Source organism: Coenobita brevimanus, chromosome 99 (genome assembly GCF_032717465.1).
Source record: "Coenobita brevimanus isolate Jiangsu-jjx chromosome 99, ASM3271746v2, whole genome shotgun sequence".
NCBI classification, from domain to species: Eukaryota; Metazoa; Arthropoda; class Malacostraca; order Decapoda; family Coenobitidae; genus Coenobita; species Coenobita brevimanus.
The window spans coordinates 10281644-10301750 of NC_137052.1; positions in this window are offsets into that span (position 1 = coordinate 10281644).

Genomic DNA, 20107 nt, shown 5'->3' on the forward strand with positions numbered 1-20107 from the left:
GAGGTCTTGAGTTCGTGTAAAGTGCGTTTCCGTGACAAACACACACGCCAGATATATATATATATATATATATATATATATATATATATATATATATATATATATATATATATGTCTGGGGTGTGTGTGTGTATATATATATATATATATATATATATATATATATCTATATATATATATATATATATATATATATATATATATATATATATATATGTCTGGCGTGTGTGTTTGTCACGGAATCGCACTTTACACGAACTCAAGACCTCTCTCTCTCTCTCTCTCTCTCTCTCTCTCCCTCTCTCTCTCTCTCTCTCTCTCTCTCGTCTTTAATAACATGAATATATTACCAGTTAAAATATCAACAACAAACTCTCCCCTAACTGTTCTCATCGCCTCTTGAATAACAACTAGTACATACCGGTATTTTTGCTGAATGTCCAGTGTTAGGCAGGCAGCATTTATTGAAGCCATGGACTCGTTTAACTGATTTTTTTTTTTTTATGTTTGCCTGTTCATTGATCCAAATTACCTTGTTGGGGCATGATTGAAATTTACTTGTTACCCAAAAATCGAGACTCCGAAGTTGGTCTTGGTAATGTTTTCGAAAAACGTCAGAGCAACGCACGCCAAATTGACAGTTTTCTTTCTTCTTTTTTTTGCTGAAATATGTGTTGAGTTTATTCTGCTGACATAATTATATTGGAGGAATGACTATTCATTTCTGTGAAGCTGTGAGCTCTTAGTGTGCTGAGGCGTCCACTGTTCGTCATTCATCAGGCTGTGTCCGTTGGTTACTCGCTTCTGCAAGGTTAAGGATTTCTGTTGTTTTAATAAAGTAATTATGTGTAATAATGCATTATCTATCTATCTATCTATCTATCTACCTACCTACCTACCTATCTATCTATCTATCTATATATTTGAAAGCTTTTCATTCGAGGGAATATTGCCAGTACTAACTACAAAGGTCCTTTCACTGCAAAATTTAGATGAAATCAGGATTTGTTATAGTCACTGAATAAGAAAATGCACTGGAAAAATAGTTTAGAATGGGTCCAACACTGTGTAGAGTTCTACGAGAATTCAAGACTACGCTAGAATTAAAATGAGGCAGCAAATTTCGTTTCTCCTTGAATCTGTATGAATGGGGAGTGAAATACTCGCCAGTGCTTAAACGATTGTAAAGATTATCATTGTGCAGAGTAATCCACTTTTAAAGAGTGATCGGGACGCGTTTAATCTTGTAACGTTTGCTGTTCCACCTTGCAAAATGTGCACCAACACTGAGCATGAAAATTGTGGTGAAGGCTTTGGAGACGTTTGTTTCAATATTAATGGTGAAAAATGAAAAACAGTAAACATTTGTAATTTCCACAGGAACAACAGGTGGTCTAACTTCTAGGATGTGGGAGCCACAATACAGTCAATGGTCAGTGGGTATCATTTAAACAAGACGAAAGCCTTCCATCTCTCGTGCGTTTTGTAGGCAAGATTAGACCAGAAATTGTTATCAAAGAAGTCACTGGAGAAATTAAAATCAGTGTTACACCACCTTCGTTCTTCCCGCCAGACTGATAAGTGATTATGCTCTCTGATAAATCACTAGTTCCTTATTCAGTTCGGAATATCCCTCTACCAGAGGGCACAAGCTAACAACCACAAAGAGATGTTCTATCCGTTCTGACCACTAATGCAATGTGCCTTTTGCCCATGTCCCCTGACACGACAAATGCAATAGAGCATGACAAGAAAATTTTGGACATTGTGGCAGTACTGACTAACTCTTATGATAAAATAAGGATTGTTCTTTATCAGTACTTCATGATGTCTGCTAGGGAAGCAAGGGAAACAGCTCATGACAAATAAACATTAAAACAACGGAAGTCCATTCATTACCATGCTAATGCTGATAGTGAAATTAAGAATATGGTGACTCGTCTCCATCATAGGAACACCAAACTAAAGATCACAAAGTAGGTGTCCGATAACTGATGCGCCATGTCAAAGGCAAGACAAAGGAGGATTGTGATGCACCATGCAACAGTGGAAGTCAATTCCTCCCTTCTTGCTCTTGTCAGTATAGTTGAGATAACCGATTGTCTAAACAGCCTTGAGGAGGGCTACCAACTATTACTCCTCAATGCATTTGAAGAGATGTACTAGGACCTGAACTCCTTCCTTGATGTTTTCTCAATGGACATAGATGTTTTGTTTCTTCTCATACACTGCCTTTTTATGTTTCCAAAATCAGGTGTCCTGATAAGGAAGAGGAGAGACCTTATTAAGTTCTACATGAGAATGGCATGAAAAACATCAGGAACACTCAGAGGATGGTATATTCACAGACTGCACTGGATCGCCTGCAGGGATAGGTATACTGAGCCACTTCAAGGCATTTGCGCAAGCAGATAATGATATTCTTGATGCATTTTTTGCTTCTGGATTCTCTCTTGCTTTATCAAATTGGAACTATGACCAAATGGAGTGGTATTTATCTTTACTATTAAGACAGTGATACACAAAACTAGGCAATTTATGACCAAGTTTACGATCTGTGTGTGTGTGTGTGTGTGTGTGTGTGTGTGTGTGTGTGTGTGTGTGTGTGTGTGTGTGTGTGTGTGTGTGTGTGTGTGTGTGTGTGTTTTACGTTTGTTCTTGATCTGCCCAAGATCTAGAATGAAGGTGATGACCCACACTTCAGAATAAAGCCTTGTTATAATTTGTCTTATATAATAATGAAAAGACGTCTCTTAAATCAGGTAATAGTGGTGGTGGTATTAATTGTAGCTATTGTAGCTTTAGAATGAATGTGACTGTGGTAGCAGAAAGAATAAAATGAAAGTAGGGAGAAAACAGAGTGAAGAGAGAGAGAGAGAGAGAGAGAGAGAGAGAGAGAGGAGACTACGCCTTATTTTTTTTTTTCAGTACACTTGCTGTGGTGAAAGTATCCTACCACGGTCAAGGTCAGGTCAAGCATCCAGGAAACGAATATGTTTGTTGCTTATTTCGGTAGGTGAAAGCTACCCGGGTATGAAAGGTGGTCAGGCACTCACCTTGGTCCCTCCTTCCCTTCACCATTGATCCAGTTGCTACTGTACGTTGTGGAGTTATGGACGTGTGACCTCTCATGATTAAACATCTTCAGCCTTCGTAGTTTTGGACGTGGGGGCGGGGGAAGTGTGGCCTGCATAGCTATGGACATGAGGTTATGGCCTAAAATCAGAGGGAGGGGGGGTTGGGGGGTTTGCTTGCGTGCATGCCCAATACTATACGTGCGTCGTATTGGGCAGGGAGAGGAGGAATGGGAAGGGAATGGGGAAGGGGTAGGGGAAAGGGGAGGAGGAAGGGGGAGGGAGAAGAAATCCTCAATAAAAGCATCTTAAAGTTTCTTCCGTCCACATCCGATATCCCTATATCGACAGTAAATATTGGTATCGGTTCTATATCAGAAAAATTAAAATATTAACGATATATTGGTCTGACTAACCATATCGTTTGCAGCACTAGAGAGAGAGAGAGAGAGAGAGAGAGAGAGAGAGAGAGAGAAATTCTCTGGATGAAAGCTACCCGGGTATGAAAGTTGGTCAAGGCCACTCACTCTGGTCTCCCTTCCCTTGGGCATTTACCCAGTAGCTACTGTACGAGGTGGACGTGTGTGCTCTCATGATGAAACATTATCCTAGGTAGATTTGGACAAGGGTATGTGGCCTAATAATCAGGGGTTGGGAATTGCTTATGGGCATTTCGGTACTACGCACGCTTAGTACTGGTCAGGGGGAAGGAGGAAGGGGGGAGGGATTGGGGATTGCTTGAGGTCATGCCCATGACTACGCATGCGTAGTCATGGGCAGGGTTATAGTACTTTTAACCCACGTCGCTTGTGTAGCAGGTACAGGAATTATATGGTACTTTCATGAGTTCCTTTGATTCACTTACATTTAACTAAACATATATAAATTGTAGTTACATAATTTTCAGTTTTTCCCTTGACGTTTGAAAGGAACTGGATGTCAGAAGGTGGTTCAGTTCTGGAGCGAGAGCTAATTGTGGGAGTTGCTTTGCGCTGCCAAAGATCGTAGGTCTCCCAAGCTGGTGCCAGTCAGTGTTTCTAGTGGCCTGCATGCCGCGTGTGGGATGAGGTTTGAGTTATGACTTCTGTGCTTTATAACGTAAAAATTAAAAACACTATTTACTAATTTTCAGTCACAAAGGCAATTTGCGTTTTGTAGTATAGTATGGACGTAGACTACAAAAGCAACATCACGTTTTACATGTTAACATTAAACAAGCCACGTGAGTGTAAGAGGAACTGAGCTCACAGTACAATATATATTTTTTTATTTTTATTCTCACTTAGAGTATGACTTGTCATACATTAATGAAAACCTACTTACAAAGTGATAAAGTAATATATTAATTCAGAGTTGCCACGTGAGGGAAAATATAGACCTTTACTTCACAAAATATAGTCATTATTTACTTATTTTTCCTGCCACCCATTACAGGTTAAGCACTTACATGGCTATTTTTCCCTTTCTAAGTACTTATCTTTGGCCTAATAAAACTACAGCATAACAATCAAGAATAACTTCGTAGCAAGCACCACTTTCACTTTGTTAGGGTGTTGTGCACTGCACCATCACTCTCAATTGTCTCCATACTTACTATCACACCATCTATTTACTAACATACTGAAACATGGCACTTACAATTATATGTACATTACATTGTTTCCTGAAGCATTCTGAGGCATGATACGCTCTGAAGCACTCTGTGAGCATAACTTTCATCACTTGTTAGTAAACACACTGCACATCACTAATCACTGTCTTCTTATTCATAATTGCACTAATTTCATACTTCTGTTCACACTAAACCAGGTACGCTTATTAACATTTGTTTTTTAATATTTTGGACTCAGCCACATGCTCCACTTTTGGACTCCTTCTCTCTTCCACATCCTCCTTTTTGGAGTTGCTGTCAGAGGTGTTCACCGGGTAGTAGATGGTTCCACTTGGGTGGCTGGGCCCACTTCCTGCCCAGGTGCTTGGTGAGGAGGAGGGGACGTGGAGGGGGTAGTTGGAAGAAACATGGCAACATCCTGACTGCATGCTAGCCAGTGGGTGACATAATGATGCAACACTTTCAGACAGGCTGGGGGAAATGCATGTGACCCACTCTTTTGGTATAATCAGGAATTAGTTGGGAATACCTGACCATAAAAAGTACAAACTTCTTTCAGTCTACTGGAAGGACCGTTGCAGCCACCTTCAGAGTCTTTCCAGAAGGACCATCACAGTTCAGGTTCCATATTCTTGTCAGATGTGGAAGCTCTCTAGCACCTCTTCCTTAGTAATTTAGCTTTGGATACAGCTGCTTAACCTTGAAAGCTTAGGGGTATAGAGCACTGAGCCCTTCCGAAATGTGGAGGCATTTGTAAATATTGCTTGTTTTCAGCCCATCATAACTCAGTAACTACAACACTTGGAACTTTCAATTAATGACTAGAACACTCAACAATCTTTCGTCTCTCCATTGCATTTCTCCCTGGGTTTCTTGATGGAGGCTTTATAGAGGTAGGAGGTGAAAAATGGAAACAACTCTGGGGCAATGGTTCCCAACCTTTTTATATTCGCGATACCTTTCTCAAAACCCTTAAACACACACAACCCTTCCCTCCTCTGCCATCAGCCGTTTCAGTTTTTATTTATTTATTATTTTTTTTAAAGAAAAAAAGGGGAAAAAGATAAAACAATCATTTATTCATTTTTTTTTACGAATTTTATGATGATATTCCTTGCACATAATAAAATTTGGTTAATTTTAGTTTGATAGTCAAACCAAGGTCATCATTTTTTCTCACTTTCAACCATCATCACAATCCATTACTGTCATTACTTACATATCACTTGCCTCTTCAACTTTGCTAGAGGGATGGTTGGGGTTGCATCTGAGCAACGAGTCTTGGAATTCGTGGCAGGGCGTTTGCTGGGCTAATCTCATGTCATGCTAGACGTTCAGTCTGTTCCTTGTCAGCCTTCGGATGTTGACAAGAGTTTAAAATCTGGCCTTCCAGAGGTAGGTGAAGGCAAAAATGGAAGAAAAGCACAGGTCAGCACGCTAACTTTGGGATATAACTGATGCATTATTGAGTCGCTGATTTCTCCTGGAACAGGTCATGCACTGGAAAGTTGTCCCGTAGATCCAAGAATTCATCTGGGACTTCATCAGGGATGCCGGATACGTCAAATATAGCAGAGAAAGGGTTTCTTTCCAGTGCCTCTTGTTCTCCTGTAAGCTCATGGAAGTATCGCTGGAATTCCTTTGCTAGGGACTGAAGGTACCCAATAATTTCATCTTCAAGGACTGACCTAGTTTGCCCTCAGACTCAGTCATCACTTTGTAGTTTTTCAAACATGGCTGTCTTCCCAAGATTGAATTTCCTACGCCAGTTCTGCAGTTTGGACATGAAGGCCCGAAGATTGCTTTGGAACAGGAGAATGTCTGTTTCCCTTCATTGAAGTTTCAAATTCAAATTGTTCAGCTGATGGAAAATATCCTCCAGGTATGCAGCCCAATTATTCCACATTTCATCATCAGCGTGACTTACAAAATATCTTTTTCTTGCACTTGCTGAAAGAACCTGGTTTCCTCTTTCATCTTGTAGTGCCATAATTTTAAATTTTAGTGTAAGTTAGTATAAGCTAGTATTGTAAGTGTAACCTTAAGCTTAAATATTGTAAGTATAGCTCATGATTTAACCGTTAAATTCTACATTTAAGTCTAGTCTTAGTTGATATTCATAATCTGAACATGATTCTGCTATTGATAATGCTAATTCGAGTTTTGGTGTGAATATAAATAATGTTTATGCATAGTGAACCAGCCGATTTCAACAAAGACGTATTACTGCAGAAATGTTAGCAGAGATTAAAAATAGCGAATGTCTTCTTTTATATCCTGATCTAGAGAATTTACCTGCCGAAGTTGATAAATTTCCCCTTTTGAACTATGCATTGAGAGTTGATGGTGATTGAGAGTTGACTGCAGTCAGAATATTGAAGATTGTCATTTGTGAAGCGCGAAATTCTTGTTGTTCAGGCGGGGTTACAGTCACGTAGGCAAATGTAACCGACATGGGTTATAAAACTGTTCGAGTTCCTAACTGATTTGGCTTCGTTATGATTAAAGTTCCATTATGCTTAGTAAAAAAAATTTAAATATCGTAAGTCATTTATCTACATATGTTGAGTGCAAACGTATATCTTGTATTCTTTGGAAGATCTAGTAGAAACAAAATATTACAAAGTAATGCTTATAAAAATGATGCTTATAAAAGGTGAGAAGCCGCGCCAAACAATTCAGATCATCGCACCTTTTCATCGTTGCAGGTTAGTGCCTGAGCTCTCACCCCCTCTCCCCTTGTCTCTCCCTCGTGTATTAAGTCATCATATACAGTACGTTCGTGAGTTAAATTAATGATATTTTCCCCAGATCCTTCTTTTGCTGAATAACGAGATCATCGCTCCTTTTCACCGTTGCAGACGAGAATTATGGAGGGCCGTGGCTTGGATCCCAAGGATTCGAGCGCTCAACCCGCGGCCTTACTTCTAACACACTAAATCCCCCCCCCCCACTCCTTTAGTACATGGAATCAAAGTAAATATCGGCTAATCCATTTGTCCATTTGATTACGGTTCATGTGATTATTGATCATTTTGATTATTGTCTAGTTTATATAAGATACTTCAGGGTTCGTGCATTTAGTGTTAGAGAATATTCTTTGGTGATAACCTTTAGGTTCCTTTCCGACGAGTTCGTCAGAGACCACGTGACTATATCCATGCGTATCGGTATTCTTGGGATATTAATCTCGTGTAAAGATACATATTTCTGGAGTTATACTGTAAATCCTCATTACTGAATATTAATTTAGTTCGTGAAGATTCATATTTTTGAAAAGTGTAACAGTATTTTTTAAATATACAGTTTGAGAAGATTCATATTTTTGAAAAGTGTAACAGTATTTTTTTAATATACAGTTTGAGAAGATTCATATTTCTGTTGATATAGATCCTCATTATATGTTGTTTGGTATTATTCCCAGTTTGAAGAGTAATTTGTATCTCAGTTCTTAATACTTAGTAAATCTTAGGTTAAGTCATTTTGAGTTTGAATTTTGCTATCCTCCAAGGAGTGGCACAGACGAGGTTGAGTGGCCCGCAAGGTGTGCTAATATCTAACTATTCGTGCCCTCTCTAGTAAGATCAGGTTGCCAAACTTCCCATAAACCCTCTCTAAGAAAATCACGCTACCTCATTCCTCATAAAGCTATATATTCTCAGATAAGATCACTCTACCCTCTTTCTCTATAATCTCTAAAATTCTTGGTGTTACACTGGAGGTATCTAAATTCTGATCATTACACTGGTGACTAATTGTCACCATCATATTTGTGGTGTATTAACATTTTCGTTATTATCCTAGTGTACAGCGGGGGCATATAAAACAATTCACGTTAATACAGTCTCGAAGACACAATTCACAACATTGCCTTTCGACGATCAGTGTACATCCGCGTAGGAGAGAAGGGTCTTATGGTCAGCATCCATGTCTTTGCAGAGGAGTTTTATGAACCGATGTGTGCTGAGTGCCCCAACCTTCATGTAATTCATTATTCTGAACACAGAGATGAGCACTTCCCGCTGAGAAGCAAGAAAGGTCTTACTGGAAACGGCATCCCGGTGGATCATGCAATGGATGCCCTTAGCTTGGGAAGCTAGCTACTTCATTCTTGTCTGGAATCCTGACTCCGATCCTAGCGTAGCTGGTGTTACGTCCATACAAACCCTACGCACATTTCCCCATTGCTGACCTTCAGGTACACTGCAGAACAGGAATTCTTCTTCGATGTCGTTTGAATTAATGTACCTCATCAAGACATGCAACTGAGAACATGAAATCACATTTGTTGATTCATGGCGTTGAAAAGATCACAACTGAGAAACTCTAATTTCATTCAAAACATGCTCATTCACATCCATAGACATATGAGAAATATACCTCTGAAGAGTATTACGCAACAGAGTTGCCTGCTATATCTTATTTGCTTTTGGCTTAGGACGAGCTTCACCATCTTTAACATGCACGATTTGATAAACACCTGGGAACAGCAACGTTCAGATCATGCTGGCAACATCATGATGAAGTCTCAACTGCCTGGTTTGGATACACTTATCCCATCGCCTCTCCTGCAGGTGTTCGTAGCTGCACTGAAACATGTTTGCATTCATCTGTCCAAATACTGCTGCAAACATGTTTCCGAACATGTTGCCTACCGTGTTGCCAATATATGTTCGAGAGCACGTGTGGACTCGCCCTAAGAGGAACAAAACACGCATAAACACACACACACACACACACACACACACACACACACACACACACACACACACACACACACACACACACACACACACACACACAGGGAGAGAGTAGTTCACAACAAATTCACTCGCTAATCATCCTCAGTGATTGTTTATCCCCGGGGAAGATTGGCCCCACGTCTTACGAATTACTGTTTGATGGTTGACTGTTTAATCACTGAACAGAATGGATAGCATGTAATGTTGAAACTAGCATAGTTAATGATATTGAATATTTTACCAAAGTATTCGCCCATTAAAACTGTTGCCAATGGATGGCATATCATGGAATCCTAATGGAAATACATCCATAATATAGCTGAATTAAAGGGTATATGTCGGAGATACGAGTCAATGTACTGTGCAAGCTGCTTTTAGAACAATACTAGACACTTCCACATCTCATCCGTCCCCTTCACAGTCCCTAAATCCTCCCTCCTTCCACTCCCACCCTTCCGCATGTGTGTGTGTGTGTGTGTGTGTGCATATATCTGTTCTGATCTAATTGTTCTTACCTAACTGCATCTTTACAGGAATGAGTCAAGCTTGTACTGTCCAGTGTATTAAACCATTTTTGTCATACATATCCTTAAATTAATGAATAGCTTTGGCACGCATTATTTCATTCGGTAGCGCATTAGTGAGTGGATGCGTTTGGTGGGCTGGGTGTTTAGGTGGCTGGATATGTGGGTGGTCGGGAAGGGGTCGGTAAGTTAGGTTTGGATAAGATGAGTTTGATGGATAAGTCGGGTTCAAATGGGTGAATGACGTGGCGGAGTGAATGGAGTTGAGTTCAAATGGGTGAATGGGGTGGCGGAGAGAATGGGGTTGGGTTCAAATAGGTGAATGGGGTTGGGTAAGAAGGGTGGATTAGGAGTGGGTGGACAGGATGGGTGGATGGGCAGGGTGAGGTGGGTGGGGAGTGTTCAGGGTGAGGTGGGAGGGTTGTGTGGATGGATGAGATGGATGGCATTGTTGGGTGACCAGGGTGGGTGGAATTTGTGAGTGGGAAGGGTGGGTGTAATTTTGTGAGTGGGAAGGGTGGGTGGTAAGGGTCGGTGGGCAAGATAGGCTGTCGGGATGTGTGGGCAAAATGAGTCGCCAGAGTGAGTGAGCACAGTTGGTCGCCAGGGTGGCTGAGATGGGATGATCTAAGTAGGTGGCTGGATGGGTTCAGGGTGGAGACGTGAATGAGTAAATGAGTTGAGTGGCATTGTTGTGTGAACTTCGTGTGTGGCATTCGTGGGTTAGCAGGGTGGATAGCAGGGATCGATGGGCTGGGTGGGTGGGAAGGGTGAGGTCTGTGGGTTGTGTTGGATGGGTTGAGTGGGTAGGTGGATAAGTAGGTGGGTGCATATGTGGCTGTCCAGATGACAAGGCAAGAGAGGGACTTATCTGGCCAAATAACTTTTAACTGTTACTTGGATTTTAGTCTATCGCTTAGAACACGTTGGATAGCTATTTGGAAACCAGTCTCTATATATTAAGGTCATTATATTGAAATCTGCTAAAACTTCGATATAATCACTTCTCATGAAACTGAAGATGAATCTATGCACTTGATAATACACCTAATAGTACGACAAATGAAAGTAACATTACATGCGGCAATTCTCGACTTGATAATGACGATAATGTCGTCTCTAAAGCTCTCCCAAACACACTATCATTCAATACCTTTTCTGCATGAATGGGATCCCTGACAAGGGTGGAGGTGGCAGAGGCGGGGCGGTTGCACGCTGTGCTTCGATAATAGAACTGTGTGGAGTCAGATATCATCGTTCCTACCCCTAATGCGTCCCGCTTCCTATATGCCTACAACATATCGAGTACCCTAGAAAATGGGTAGGCCATCAAACACTGGAGGGAAATGCAAAGTAGATTTGTCCACCATCCAAGCCACCACGAACACCTGTTTTATGACAGCTACAGTATCTTCGTGATCCGAGTTTTAGGGGTTAGTATCTATTTCTGCTGAGTATGAATGAATGCTTGAAATGACACAAAATGGAGAGGTAGGAGCAATAAGAAAAATGAAACGCTTAGGAAGGGGTGTTAGGGAGTTTCCTAAACCGAGGGAGTACGGACCTAAGGATTAACGGCAATGAAAGGTGTCCTTTGTCTTGTGTCTAGTTGCATCCTTACTCTTCAGCGTACCCTCTCTGACACTCTTACCTCGTCATTTCTTCCTTTGTGTTCTCGACCTCTCACTCTTTTTTTTTTTCTTTATAGACTGCTTTTTTATAGGCCCTATATAGTTTTTCATTTTACACTTGCTGTAAGTTTTTACATTTTGCACTTTCTTTGACTTTTCCTCTTTATTCTTGTTCTTCATTCATCTCTCATTCTTATGCTAATACACTCCTCTTCTTGCTGTCCTTACATTTTCCTGGTGACGCTCAACATATTTCTATTTTCTTCTTTTGGCTTAATATCTCAGTTTTTCTCTTGTATTTAGCTCTCTCTCTCTCTCTCTCTCTCTCTCTCTCTCTCTCTCCTTCATCGCCTAAGAACGTAAGATATTCCAGAACGTAAAGAATCTGTGAGCGTAAACCAGCTTCCCTTCTCACAACCACACCCACGTCAGACTAGAGTTCATAAAGAATGGCTCAGAAATTTCATATGCTGTTAGGGTGACAGTGGGAGGTGTTGTCGAGGCGGTGGAAGGGGAGGAGGGAATAAGGGTAAGAAAGGACAGATGGGGTAGGAGGAATGGAGAGAAAAAGGAGAGGAAAAAGGTAAGTGGAAGGAAGATGGGAGGAAGCAAGGATGGAAGAAGGGAAAAAGGGATATAGAAAGGAGAAAGACAGGGGAATGAAGGAAAGGCAGGGAATGAATTGAGAAGAAATAAAACGGAAGGATAAGGGTTGAAGAGGACGAACATGGAAGGCTAGAAAGAAAAAGGTCAGAAGAGAAGTGGTGAGGGGAAAGGGAATATCATGCTGGGGTTAGGTCGAGAAATGGAGGGGGGGTAGAGGAAAATGAAGTGAGAGGATAGAAAGTAAAAAAATAAGCCTTTCCAGAACTCGATTTCTGAAGCTATAGCGGGTCCGATGCTAAGTTTTGTATGTTATGAGCTATAGTTAGGGTAAGAAGGACCAATACTTTCTCGTCCAGGTAAAATTCATTTATATTCTCGTCGGTGAGACGTCTCTACAGATATGAGCGAAACTTGACATAGGTAAGGACATAGGTTTTCATGGCACGAAACACCTTGACAGTCTCACAAACATGGATTACTCGAGGTTTCTCAAAACTTAGAAAATATGAGAAGACCCTAACAACACCATACACTTAGAGCACTTAATACTTTGGGGCAAGACATTTTCCATGCATTAGAAATTCTTAACTTAACACACTGTATATATCTGTATCTACCTATCTGTCTCCCTCTCTACATAAATAGAGGTGTATAGTATGTAGGAGGACTGCTGGGCCTTGATAGCAGGCTGTGAAGCCTATGCCCTGAGTCGGACACATAAAAAAAAAAAAAAAATATTGTATTTAATGATATATATATATATATATATATATATATATATATATATATATATATATATATATATATATGCCTGCCCTCCTCTATTCCTATTTTTCCCATCTATCCAGTCACTTCTTATTGCTTTTCTTTCCATTTCAGGTGGCTTTACATTGAGTGACAAGTCAAATGGTTTCCTGTAAGCCAAAAAACCATTTACAACTCTGGGTGGTAACCATATAACCAAACCATACGTGCTCCCTATGTGTCAGCAAGTGTACTGGTGGAGAGCGTCGGGCAATATAAATGAATCAATATCTATATATCTATCTATCTATCTATCTATATATATATATATATATATATATATATATATATATATATATATATATATTTATTTCCCGACGCCATGATCCAGTAAGGGTGGCCATTTGACTTTGAGTTATTTGTTTTACGGGGAGGAGCACTAGTCCTTCACCAACATACTTGTTGACACGTAGGGAGCACGTATGGTTTGGTTATATGGTTACCACCCAGCGCTGTAAATGGTTTCTTGGCTTACAGGAAACCATTTGGCTTGTCACTCAAAGTAAAGCCACTTGTAAAGGAAAGAAAAGCAATATGAAGTAACTGGAAAGATGAGAAAAATAGGCAGAGAGGAGGGCAGGTATATATATATATAATTTGGTTTTACGCCAGGTATTCCCGAAGGGCTAAGGTGTTGCTCCTGGACAGAGGACTTCGGATTGGAGCTTGTAGCATTTTATGACCAGATGCCCTTCCTGATGTCTACCAATGACCCTTGGGAGGATTCGATCCTCCGACCCTTCGGTCAGAGAGGAGCGCTCTAACCCACTGAGCCACGGCTGCTACATATATATATATATATATATATATATATATATATATATATACATATATATGTTTCAGTGGGTAATTATTGCGCTCCAATCTCATTGAGCCGATGGAGGTTTATATCCAATGGGTGGTTGGGATTGATTGCTCATGTAATATTACTCAGGGATTAGTAAGGCTGGTCACTCTCATCTTAACCTGCGGCGTCCCGTCAACGTGAATTAACGTCCACACGTTTTGTCACTGCCAATCCCGTCAACGTTCATAAACGCGAATCAATTATAAGGGCCTTAATTTGCACAATTTTCAATTTTCATGAGTGATTTTTGGTACGTATAGATGGGACACCTTCCTCTACAAGATGCCAGGCAGGGACAATGCCTTACCCTGCATGACCTCCTCCCCCCGTGCATGCCATTGTCACAGCAATTCACCTGTTATCAGTGACCTGGCCAGTTAGCCATGTCATACCACGGTACAAAATTCAGGGCCAGAGTGATTCCCCAGTCAATGACAATGTGGAGGACAAACTTTACATAGCATTAGAGGAAGAAACAGTCAGAAATGATGATCAGGTAATGTGGCCAAAAAAGGTCAAGTATGGCGATGAGTTAGTGAGAGAAACAATGCTTATAACGCCTATATTACTGTTTGAAAACCAATATACTTTCGTAGTACATATGAATTCGTACCAAGTAAATAAATAAATACCGTTTATGAGTGGTGTGAAATAGTTACCTTCCCACAGAACTCGTTTTCTTTGGTGACAGCCTGTTAGAAAACCCAGTAAGATTAGGAGGTACTCCCACCTGTATCGAGTTTAACCCTCAGGTGAGCGATTTCACTATGAATTTTCGATGTTTCTCAAAAAAAAAAAAAAAAAAAAAAAAAGGTTTGAGCCAAAAAAAAAAAAATTCCAAAAATGGTTGGGACTGGGGGGAGTCAGTGGTGGAAAAGTGGTCGGGATGGGGCGAGTTAAATGTCGGGACCAACTGCCTAGCCCCGGGCTTCTTCACTCCTCATGCCTCAATGTAGGATTGGATGATGGATGGATGGATGTGTATATATATATATATATATATATATATATATATATATATATATATATATATAAAATCTGTGTTTGTGAGTGATATTATCTGCTGACTCATATACCAGAACTACCCCCCCTGGGGGTAGGGGGGTTTCAAGAATACTCCCCCAGTATCCCTGCTTGTTGTACGAGGCGACTAAAAGGGTTGGTGGTGGGTTAGTGCCCCACCCCGTAAAAAGAACTAACTAAAAAAGCAAATAAAGCGCCTCGGACCCGGACGGACCATATGTTGACAACTAAGGAATGGACAAAGGATATTCTGAGGGTGGGAACATGGAATGTGAGAGGAGTGAATGATGAAGTGAAAGAGAGAGAGATTGTCCAGGTGCTTGAGGATGCAAAAGTGATATGTGGATTGATTGAAACTAAATGGAAAGGTGAAAGGATGAGAGAATGGGAATACGGTGTAGGTATATGTGCGGGAGTCAGTGAGAATGAGAGGGCAAAAGAGGGAGTATGTCTGATGATAAGCAAGAAGTGGAAGGAGAATATAAGAGAGTATGGAACAGTGGGTGCAAGGATTGTATGGGTGAGGATGAAAGTAGGTATACAAGCATGGGCGATTGTATGTGTGTATGCTCCAACAGAGGATCGAGTGGCAAGAGTGAAAGATGAGTTTTGGGCGAGAGTAGAAGCATGTATGGACAAGTTTGAGAGGAGCGAGAGAGTGCTGTTGATTGGAGACATGAATGGCAAAGTTGGGAATGTACGAGTGGATGGAGTGGTTGGTCAGTGGGGTGTGCCAGCTGAAGTAGATGGGAATGGTAGTGCTTTGGTGGACATCTGTGCTGGTAAGGGATTGGCAATAGCCAACACCTACTTTCGTCATAAGATGATCCACCGGAATACATGGAGAGTAATGAGGAGGATGGATGGTGAACTTGTTGAACGAAAGGCAATGATAGACTACGTGTGTGTGGATGAGCGAATGAGAAGACAAGTGTTGGATGCAAGGGTGTGGAGAGGGTGGGGGAATGGAGTCTCGGACCATCACTTAGTGATGGCCAAGGTAGAGCTGCAAAGAAAGTGGTTGAGGAGACGAAAGGGAAGACAGGAGGAAGCAGCTCTTGTGAGAAGAGTGGAGAAATTGCAAGATAGTGAGAAAATGACAGAGTATAAGAGCATAGTGGAAGAAAGATTGGGAAGGTATGAGCTAGAGCAGATGGAAGGGGTGGAAGACGTATGTAAGATATTCACGGAAGAGATAAGTGCAGCGTGTGAGGCGGTTTGTGGAGTGAGGAGGAGATGCAAGGGTGTGCAAGGGACAGCATGGTGGAATGATGAGGTGAAACGAGCTGTGGAACAAAAGAAGAAGGCATATGGTGAATGGTTGGTGAGTAGAGGTAGGGGAGAAGATGAGAGAGAGAAGAGAGAGGTATATGTGAGCAGGAGAAGGGAGGTTAAGAGACTGGTGAAGGAGAGTAAGAAGAAAGTGGATGAAGAGTTTGGGAGGAATCTGAGTGTGAAATGGAGGGAGAGTAAGAAATTGTTTTTGGAAGGAAGTAAAGAAAGTAAGGCAGTGTGAAAGGGGAAGTAGTAGGGGAGTGAAAGATAGGAATAATAGATTGTTGGTGGAGAAGAGAGAGAAATTGAGGAGATGGAAGGAGCACTTTGAGGATTTGTTGAATGTAGAGAGTGAGAGCAGTGTGAGTATAAGTGGTTGGGGAATGGCTGGGAGAAGAAGAGATGAGAGGAGGGAGGAAGAGATCAGTAGGTCAGAAGTAGTGGAAGCGATGAAGAAGATTAAGCTGGGAAAGGCCCCAGGAATTGATGGAGTGTGTGGTGAAATGCTTAGGTATGGGGGCGAGATTGTTATGGAGTGGATATGGAAGTTGTGTAGATTGGCTTGGGAAGAGGGAAGGGTTCCAGAGGACTGGAAATCAGGTATAATTGTTCCTCTGTACAAAGGAAAAGGGGAGAGAGAAGTATGTGGTAACCATAGGGGTATTTGCCTTCTTAGTGTGACTGGTAAAATATATGGTAGAATACTCATTGATAGGGTTAGGCATATGACAGAGGAGCTAGTTGGAGAAGAACAAGGGGGATTTAGGAAGGAAAAAGGATGTGTAGATCAGATATTTGTTCTAAGATGTTTAGTGGAGAAGTATCTAGAGAAGGGAAGGAACGTGTATGCTGCCTTCATGGACTTGGAGAAAGCTTATGACAGAATAGATAGGCAAGGTATGTGGAAGGTATTAAGAATACATGGAGTGGATGGGAAATTGTTGAGTGCTGTGAAGAGTATGTACGAGGGAGCTAGGGCTACGGTGCGAGTGGAATGGTGAGCTGAGTGAGTTCTTTGATCTCAATGTGGGACTGAAACAGGGGTGTGTGATGTCTCCATGGCTGTTTAATATATATATGGATGGGGTTGTAAAGGAGGTGCAAGGTAGGGCAGTGGATGTGGGGGTGGCCCTAATGAATGAGTATGAGATTTGGAAGCTTCTGGTGTTGCTGTTTGCTGATGATACAGTATTGTTGAGTGAAGATGAATGGGAGTTGCAAGGTTTGGTGAATGAATTTGGGACAGTGTGTAGGAGGAGGAATCTGAAAGTTAATGTAAACAAAAGTAAAGTTATGGTGTTTGAGAGGAATGAAGTCACAGAGTGTGCAGTGAGGTTGGATGGTGAGGATATGGAGAATGTGAGTGCATTCAAGTACTTGGGTAGTGTGATGAGTAAGGATGGAACTTTGGGGGATGAAGTACGTGAAAGGGTACAGCAGGGAAGAAAGGTTGTTGGTACACTGAAAGCAGTGATGAGAAATAGGGAGGTGAGTATGGAAGTTAAGAAGTCACTGCATGATGGTATTGTGATCCCTACCCTGACGTATGGAAGCGAGGCGTGGACCTTGCAAGAGGGGAACAAGTCAAGAGTGAGAGCAGTGGAAATGAGTTACTTGAGAGGAGCATGTGGAGTGACGTGGAGGAACAGGTTGACGAATGAAGAAGTGAAGGAACGTTGTGGGGTAGATGTGGATGTGGTTGAAAAGATTAGGAGAAATACACTGAGGTGGTTTGGACATGTGGAGAGAATGGAGAATGAAAGACTGACTAAGAGGGTGTATGTAGGTGAAGTGGAGGGAGGGAGAGGGAGGGGTAGACCGAGGATGAGGTGGAGGGATGGAGTTGAGAGGTATATGAGGGAGGGGGGGTGAGTTGGGGGGAGGGGAGTCAAATGGTGGGTGACAGAGTGACTTGGAGGCGTTTTGTCTGCGGCCACCCTTTGCGGGATTAGGGCGTCGAGCTATAGCTAGCTAGCTAGCATAGCTAGCTAGTATTTATGTTTATTAGTTGGTGTGTAATGTGGTTCTTGCTTCATTGTGGTAAATTGTGTTGGTGAATCTAAGTACAGGTTTTAGGGAATGTGGAATTTTAGACTCCCTATCTTACAGTGCTCCACAGTAAGCAAATTCATTCAGGATAATCCTGTTTAACATATATGGTGATACATGAGAATGAAAACGCGATGAGTGAGTGTGATATAAGGAAACTGGTTAACAAGCAGTGGTAAACAGTGATAAACAAAATACGAGTACTACTGTAGACTAAAGGAACATGAACACAAGGATTATTAACCCGCCCTGTCCCGACGACGTATGGGTACGTTGCAACGATTTGCATTTGCCGGTACCGGCGACGTACCAGTACGTCGTGCAATTGCAAGGTACCTAATTTGCACAATTTTCAATTTTCGCACGTGATTTTTCGTATGTATACACGGGACACCTTCCTCTATTCCTGTACAAGATACCAAGCAGGGACAATGCCTTACACTGCATAACCTCCCCCCTCCCCCCCACACACCATTGTCTTGGCAAAGGACCTGTTACCAGTGACCTGGCTAGTAAAGTTATTCAGGGCCAGAGTGATTCCCCAATCGATGACAATGTGGAGGACAATGTTTACATAGTATTAGAAGAAGAAACAGCCAGAAATAATGATCAGGTAGTGTGGCAAAAATAGGTCAGGTATGGTGATTAGTTAGTGAGTGAAACAATGCTTATAATGCCTTTATTACTGCTTGAAAACCAATATACTTTCATACTACATATACATTCGTACCAAGTAAATAAATAAATACCGTTTATGAGTGGATAAAATAGTTACCCTCCCATAGAACTCGTTTTCTTTGGTGCCAGCATGTTAGAAAACCCACTCAGGTAAGGAGGAACTCCTACCTGGATTGGGCACTTTAAACCTCAGGTGAGCGATTTCTCTATGAATTTTCGATGTTTCTCACCAAAAGCGAAGGTTTTAGCCAAAAAAAAAAAATCGAAAATACCTCGGGACTGGGGGATGTCGGAGGTGCGGAAAACCTCGGGACGTGACGGGTTAACCATTGATTTGATACTAAATCTGTTTTGTGGGTTCTGTTACGCACCTTGTTCGGGATCAGCCGGTGTCTGCTCAGAAATAAACCTACGTGACAATATACTTTATATATATATATATATATATATATATATATATATATATATATATATATATATATATATATATATATATATATATATATATACAGATATATATATATATATATATATATATATATATATATATATATATATATATATATATATATATATATATATATATATATATATATATATATATATATATATATATATATATATATATATATATATATATATATATATATATATATATATATATATATTATATATATATATTATATATATAATATATATCATATATATTATATATATAATATACAGTATATAGTATATATTATATATAATATAATATAATGTATATAAGGTATATAATATATACATATTATATATATATTATATATTATATATAATATATATATCATATATATTATATATTATATATAATTATATATATTATATAATATATATAAAACTAATATATATCAATCTATCTATCTACCTACTGCCAGATGCCTCAATATATATATATATATATATATATATATATATATATATAGTGTCGGAACAAAGAGAGATAATGAACACTTTAAGTGAGAATAATAAAATCACTATTGTCCCACAAAGTTCCAGGTTCAAAACAAAAGACTTAGGTAAAATTACAAGTTAAAGTTTAATGCTCAAACTAATAACTAAACATTCAGGACTCATAAAGATAATGTAATGGCAAAACAGGTTACATATATGGTTAACTGCAATAGCCTCTATTAACACGAATTTAGCAAGAGCAAATTTATCTAAGTCAGCCCTGATAAAATGAAAAAACCGGACAATGCTCAG